The 6,939-nt window shown below is 46.5% G+C and overlaps 1 long non-coding RNA gene across 1 annotated transcript; it reads right to left on the bottom strand.

Annotated features, from left to right (window-relative positions):
- LOC143695383 (uncharacterized) lies at positions 1 to 3,737 on the bottom strand. Its single transcript, XR_013184518.1, has 3 exons — positions 3,281 to 3,737; positions 1,178 to 1,249; positions 1 to 129 (listed from the first exon to the last, which is right to left on the bottom strand). It is a non-coding gene; the product is annotated as an uncharacterized LOC143695383 (long non-coding RNA).
- Between the last annotated feature and the right edge of the window lie 3,202 nt (positions 3,738 to 6,939).

The following is a 6,939-nucleotide window of genomic DNA, read 5'->3' as shown; positions in this document are numbered from 1 at the left end:
GTAAGCAGAGCAAACCCTTCCTTTGAGTCTGGGGGTCCCTCAGCAGCAGCAGCAGGAGGCCCCATTGCAATGCTGTGGGTGCTGTTTGAGTGCCAGCCATGAGCAGGGTGAGTGCAGGAGCACCATGATCTGCAGAAAGAAAACATGTATTGCTTCTATTAGGGATATATGAAGAAAAAAAGCATAAAAAGACAGAACCAGGACAGGAAACCTAGGCTCCAGAGACATTACAGTGGGATACAGATGAGTGACAAGTACAAGTTGCATCATATTGACATTTCAGTACAGAATTTCTTCAGTTTTCAGAAGAAATATTTGCACACTGAAGATTTTGCCACTCCAAAATGAACCAATTGCACAAATTCTTCCATTTTTTTCAGCACCACATGGCATTTATCTGCTCTAGGCAGTGGTTGTATGACCAGCTCAGGATTTCCAACCACTACCTGTGGATCCTGAGAAGGCAGAAATTTGATGAGAGGTGCAGAGTACCCAAGTGGAGGAGCTGGAATTTGTCTGTGTGTTGTCCCAGGCCCTTCTAGGAGCCACATGAAGACTCAGGACACCCCTGACACACCAGCTCCACTGCCCTGCCTCCTGCTGCTGGTGGGAAACACTTTCCCAGTCACTGCCTGGCCCAAGAATGCGGATGCAAACACTTGGAGGAAAAGGGCAAATACAGGCTGGCCCAGACTCCCACACAAGTGTTCCTGTTGTGAAATCCACCACGTGGGAGCTGGTGGGGGCTTTGCACAAATGCCATAGGAATTTCCCATCTCTGTAACTCTGCTGCCTCTTGCCATGCCCGTAGGGAGGGATGTGCCTGCCTGGGGAGAGCTGGAAAAGTGACATTGCCTCTCTCTCACCCTCCAGCAAGGAATGCACTGTGGCTGGCAGATGATAACAAAATTTGTCTTGCTTTTCCTTCAGTATGAAGTATTGAACATACTAAAATAGGAGGATGATTACCCAAAATTTAAATATTTCCATACAAACTCTCACAGAGCGTGTTCATTAGACAATAATCTCATCAGCATCTCTGAACAAAGCACCATGAATCACCATATGGTTAAAATACCTCTTGTTTGAATACCAAAGCACCGGTGTAGCTCATCAGGCTGTTCTCATTAATGCTCCCTTTCCTTTTCTTGAGGCATTTCTTTATGATCACACCCACCTCTTCTACATTTTTCTGTATCATCTTGGCAGGTTTGAGGAGAAATCCAAAGAATGGGTAGAAATTAAACAACTAAAAAAAAAACAGGAAAAAAAAATCACAAAAAAATTAAACCTACCCATTACCTTGTAACACTCAAGTGTCTTAATGGAGGCATCATTTATGTGAGCAACCACATAATTGGAGTGACTTTTTTGGTAACTAAAAAATTTTAATGTATCAAAGGGCCTCCTCTTAGTTAAAATCCTCTACAGAAATGAATGGGGCCTATCAGACTTGTCTAGATAGAGCCTATAAACATGAATTTAAAAAATGCAATTAAGAGAAAGTGATAGTAAACTCATGAAACAATGAAATTACATTTTTAAAGAGGTAATAAAGCAAAAAGATAAAGCATTTCACAAAGAAAACTCCAAATGTTTAGTAAGCCAGAACACTTCTGTTTTGAATTTAGATCATTGATTTTATCTTTCACATGAATTATAAATCAATTACACTCAGCATTGTTAAATTTCACAGCACAATAAGCAGCTGCATTTTATGTGCAGGCAAGTTACTTACACCATTTCTCAATGTTATAGATAAACTGGCTGCAGAATAAGATTCACAAAGCTCTTGCTCTTGCTAGCTGGCTAGAATTTTTGCTGATTTCTGCTAAACCTGAACCTAGAAACCCTCAAAGACACATGCAATTGTCCCTAAGGCAAGAGGTCAATTCTGGACATTCACACAGCATCCAGCAGAAAATAACTGGAATGAGCTTTTCTTTCTACATCCACAAAATGTAAAAGCAGTTTTTCAGCAGTTTTATTATTGGTCTGTTTTTAAAGAAAGGAACTCTGGATATGAAAAGTCCTGATTCCTCCTCTCTTCCACCTTAGCCTTGCTTGGAATGAAAATCCTAGGAAACAGAGCATGCTGGTACTTTATGGTTTATTCTGGCAAAAAATGCTGTGGTGTGGTTTATTCTGACAAAAGCAAAGAAACAAACAGATTCCCCCCAGAAATCCCACATATATAAAATTATAAAATAATTATTGGTTGAAACTATAAAATAATGCCTCCTGCCCAGAATCTTTCTGGGCAGGAGGCATTATTTTAGGCAGTTATGTGCTGCTCACACCAAAGCTCTGGGTTTGGCATGTTTATAGCTCTGTCCCTGCAGCCTGACACAGTGAGAAGCTCCATGCATGGGATTTGTCTCAGGCTGAGTTGTTTTTCCTCAGAAAAATGACCCAGCTGTTTCAGAGGCAGCAGATGCCACTGCTCCATCCCTGTTGTGAACAGGACAAGGGATTTCACTGAACAACTTGTGGTTTAGAGGATAAACTGCAGGGGGACAGGAGGAGTGGCAGGGAACTCCCTCCCCCAGCTGCTGAACCTGCAGCCAAAAATAAAAGCTCAGCCAGGAGGGCATGGAGGTGTTGGGGTAGAGAGCAGAAACCTCCCTTCCCAGGAGGGCTGAGCACAGCCAGGAGCTTCCCCCAGGCACTAGGAAGGAGCACAGGGGACCCTTCCTCACACTGGGCCTCCCTCTTAGCAACAAGATGAACCCCCTGCCACACATGCTGTATGCATTATATACATATTAGGTCATCAAATCTTTCTCATTCAGCCTTGGATGATTCCCTTCATTGTTTTCCAATGTCTGATCTTGGGCAATGTGTTCGTTTTTAACATGACAAAAATCTGTTTACAGAACTAATTGTTTGAGGTACAAACAGCCTGTGCTACTGCACTCCTGCCAGTTCTTGCAGCCTTTATCATGAGTCATCGTGATCCATGCTGTCTGAACTCCCAGTAACTGCACAGGGGATTGCATAAGGACCTCAGCTTTTGTGTTGTCAAAAATAATTTTCTTCCCTCTACATTGCAAAAAAAAGAAAAAAAAAGAAAAAAAAAACCAAAAAAACCAAAAAAAAAACTGATATGAGAAACAAAAAGATACCCAGACATATTTCCCTCTTTAAAAAAAAGAAATCCCCCAAGCCCTACAAGAGGAGCCCTGACAATAAGGACAGAGCTCAAGACTCTCACAGACCCTTGCAATTGTAACAACTCATCTGAGAAGCAGCACAGCCAACACATCCTTATCAGTTCTACCTGTCCCATGTCCACGCTGGATGTGACAGAACATGGAGCCAGCTGCTCTGTGTGTCCTTCCTGCCAGGCAGCTCCACCTCTGGAAACCCCAAAAGGACAGGGAACACCAGGCTGTGCCTCTCTGCAACCTAGAGCAGAGAAAAGTCAGAGCTTGGAGGACACTGGGGGAGTGACAAGTCCTGCTGGGTGGGTAAGTGTGCCCTTGGGGCAGCACCTGGCAGTGGAACAACACAGCACTTTAGGAAAATCACCCTGATCTCATAATGTCCCCTAAATAGGAAAAAAAACCATTTGACTTCTATTTTGTTTGAGTTCCTTCAGATGCCAAGGATGCTGCTCTGAGATGGTATCAGCCTTCAGGGTGCTTGGGGATTGTTGCAAGGGGCAGGAAGGGTCACACCTGCACTGACACAGCACCCCACTCCAAGCTGTTCTCTCTCCCCCTCTCAGGAGGGACCTGGGCTGACTGGAAAGGACGTGACCTCAGCTCACTGCAGCCCTCTGCACCACCCAGGAGCACCCCAAAGCCACGTGTGCCACCAACAACAGCATCTGTGGTGAGAGCAGGAGCCTGGGAGTCTGGCCATGCACATCCACGTCCCTGCCTGGACAAGGACTTACCTGTGTGGCTTTGAGGAGACAGGGCTGTGGCCCCAGCCAGCCCCAGGGTGTGTGTCAGGCTGCTGTGAATGAGCCCTTGTGCCTGGAGCCCCACTCTGGGGCTGCCTCAGCTCCTTCCCTTCCCCATCAGCATTTTTGGGAGAAATGCAGAGAAGAGGAAAAGCAGGACACGCTGCAGCAATGGCCTTGTCACACAACGTGGGAATTACCAAAAGCAAGGGGCAGAGAGATGTCACTCTGATACTAAAAATATGTTTATGATTTTCAAAGAAAATGGAGAAAGAAGCAGTGAGACCATCTCTGCCAGCCCTCAGGAGGACAGGTTATTCATTACCTGCTGGGTGAAGCAAATGAAAGAGGCAAAGGTGGGCAAAGATAACAGCTTCTTAGATGGCCTACAAAAGCTTTGTCACCTCAGAGACACAGGTTAAAAATTAAAATGAAAATTAATGTTTATCTAGGAGTAAATGATCTCTCAAAAAGAAATAAAAACTTCCCCTGTCAGGGCAGGGTCATGTCACAAGTCACAAGATAAATCACAGAAAAGGAAGCCCAGAAGAAAAGACTGAGAGTTCTGGGACTGAACCACCCCCAGGGCTGCAGCTGGGAAGGAAAGTTATTCCTTGGGCTGTGGAGAATTATTTGGAAGTTGAGCCCGTCCAAATCAGACACTCTTGAACAAAGAGGATCAGAGAGCAGAAACTGAGGTCTCCCTCCCTGCACCTTGGAGCCAGCCAAGAGCAGGTGGGGCTGGGGACATGGACAGAGCCTGAGACTGACAGTTCTTCCACAGGAAACCCAAAATCAGGAGCAGGCAGAGCCTCCCACCTGCACAGCCCCATGTGCTGCCCCCCAGACTGCAGCCAGCCTGGCCAAGAGCACGAGGCAGGTCCCAGCTGGGGTTTGACAGGTCACATCCTGGAAAGGGCCTTTCCCTCCCCACTGCTGTCCCTGCTCAGGCCTCTAAGCAAGGCCAGGGGTGCTGGGGCTGTGTCCTGGGACACTGCTGGGAGCCTGGGGGCTCTGGACAGGTCACTGGGAAGGAGCTGCAGCTCCGGCGTGGGTGGCCTCAGCAGCACTCTCTGCTCATGGCCACAGCTTGCAGGCAGCCACAGGAAAAAACTGAGCCCTCCTTCATTTATTTTTCTTGCAAGCTGTGTTTTAGATGTTCCCCTGAAGGGCCCTTTGAAGCAACACAAGCTGCCCTGGACCCTTCTCCTCAGCTAATTAACACGTGCCGACAGCCGGGACCGCCTGGCGCAGCTGAGCACGGACAGCCCTGACCAAGCTCTGGCCCAAATCCACCCCCCAAACCCACCCTCCAACTCCTCTGAGCCTTCCACAGCCAAAATGCTGCTGACCCTGAAGCCAGCAGGCTCCTTTAAGCCATTAATCCATGTGCAAGCTTTGCCTTCCAGGCTGGAGCTGCCTATTGTGAGCTCGGGTCTCGGAATGGAGCTTGGGGGAAGCAGCTCCTCTGGGTTTGGGAGGTTTTGGGTTTTCTGTCCAGACTGCAGGTCAGGCACTTGTCAAAGGAAAGTTAAAGTGTTTAAATGATGTTAAGTTTGGTACCAGCTTCTACAGCCCTGTGCAATTGTCTTTAAAAAGCCCCATCCTCTTTCTCCCTGCATGGGGTTTGTGACACATTTCAGCAGCAGCAGCAGTGCCCCCTTCACTTGAATGTGAAGTGCACTCCAGCTAAAGAAGTGCCATTATCCCTGGCTTAGAGAAAAAAAATCCAAATGGAAAAGAGAAAAGATTGGTTCAAAGGCCACATGAGACTGACAGAAACATGATCAGAACCAGTCACCACTAACAGGTGCACCAAAGGGGCGACACAGTAAATGTGCCCCCAGCAGGTAATAAAGTAACAAAATCTATTACAATTTGGGTATTTTATCACCCATGAAGCACTTGAAACATGATTTGCAGTTGCAAAATCTAGCCTGTGATTTTATACCTGTGGTCTCAGCAGTGGTAATACTGAGAAATGAGCTCATCTCCACCTAAGAGCTGCTGTAAACAAACCCTGACTGCCCTGGAATCGTTTCAGGGACTTCCAAATTGTGAGGTTCAGAAATGCTAATGGATCATGCACACCATCACCAGCCAAAGGGGCACAGTGCTTTTTTGGAGGTTACAGATTAATATTTAATCCAATCACTAATTTTAAGTTAAAATGTATCAGTATTATCTGCCCTGGTTAGCAGCACGGACAGGCATCAGCCTGCAGTGAGTGAAGGAGGCACTTGCTCCTTTCAAAGCAGGAGCACAGCACCAGGCAGCTGCATCTCCCTCTTGACTGACTCTTCAGGAACCAGACACAAAACCCTCAGAGGTTTGCTCCATAAACCATTAGCCAGTAAAAGTCTAATTAGGTCAGAGACATATGGCCTGAACCAGTAAAAAATTCAGCATCAGTGACTACAGTGTTATTAACCTCACAAAATGTGGAGGTATTTCAGAAGCTCCTGGGCTGAACATTGAAAACTGCATCATGTTCAGTCTTCAGCAGTGAAACTTCGCTCTCCTAAGCCAGCAGAAATGGCAAAAGGCAACAGGTTTGCTGATGAAAAATGCTTTTTTCTTGCTATGATTTCAAGAGTGAGCATGAAGGTGACACAGAAGACCTTTTCTAAAGAGGCTTTTCCCAGACACTAAAATATTCAAGGTTGAGCCCACCTGTACAGGTGAGCTGAACCCTTACCCCAGGCCTGTGAGCCTCGAGAAGACACTGACACCTCCCCACCATGTCCCCACTCTCTGGGCAGAGGAGCAACCCTTGGTCCCACAGCTCCTCAATCCAGGCTCTTTCTAACTCCAGAGAGAGGGGATGTCCTCAGCTTGCCATCCTGATTTATGTTTTATCTCACCTCACTTATTTTGGGCTCCTGTGGAGTGGAAAGGGATTCAGAGGGTCCTGAGCTCTGGGATGAGATGCCTCAGGGAAGATGCATCAACTCCAGCAAGGCCAACTCTCATCCCTTTGACTTCAGCTGAGTTTTGCCAATGTTTATTTTAAGCTTGCCAGTAACAAC

Source organism: Agelaius phoeniceus, chromosome 16 (genome assembly GCF_051311805.1).
Source record: "Agelaius phoeniceus isolate bAgePho1 chromosome 16, bAgePho1.hap1, whole genome shotgun sequence".
Lineage (NCBI taxonomy): Eukaryota > Metazoa > Chordata > Aves > Passeriformes > Icteridae > Agelaius > Agelaius phoeniceus.
This window is presented reverse-complemented; position numbering and strand designations above follow the sequence as displayed.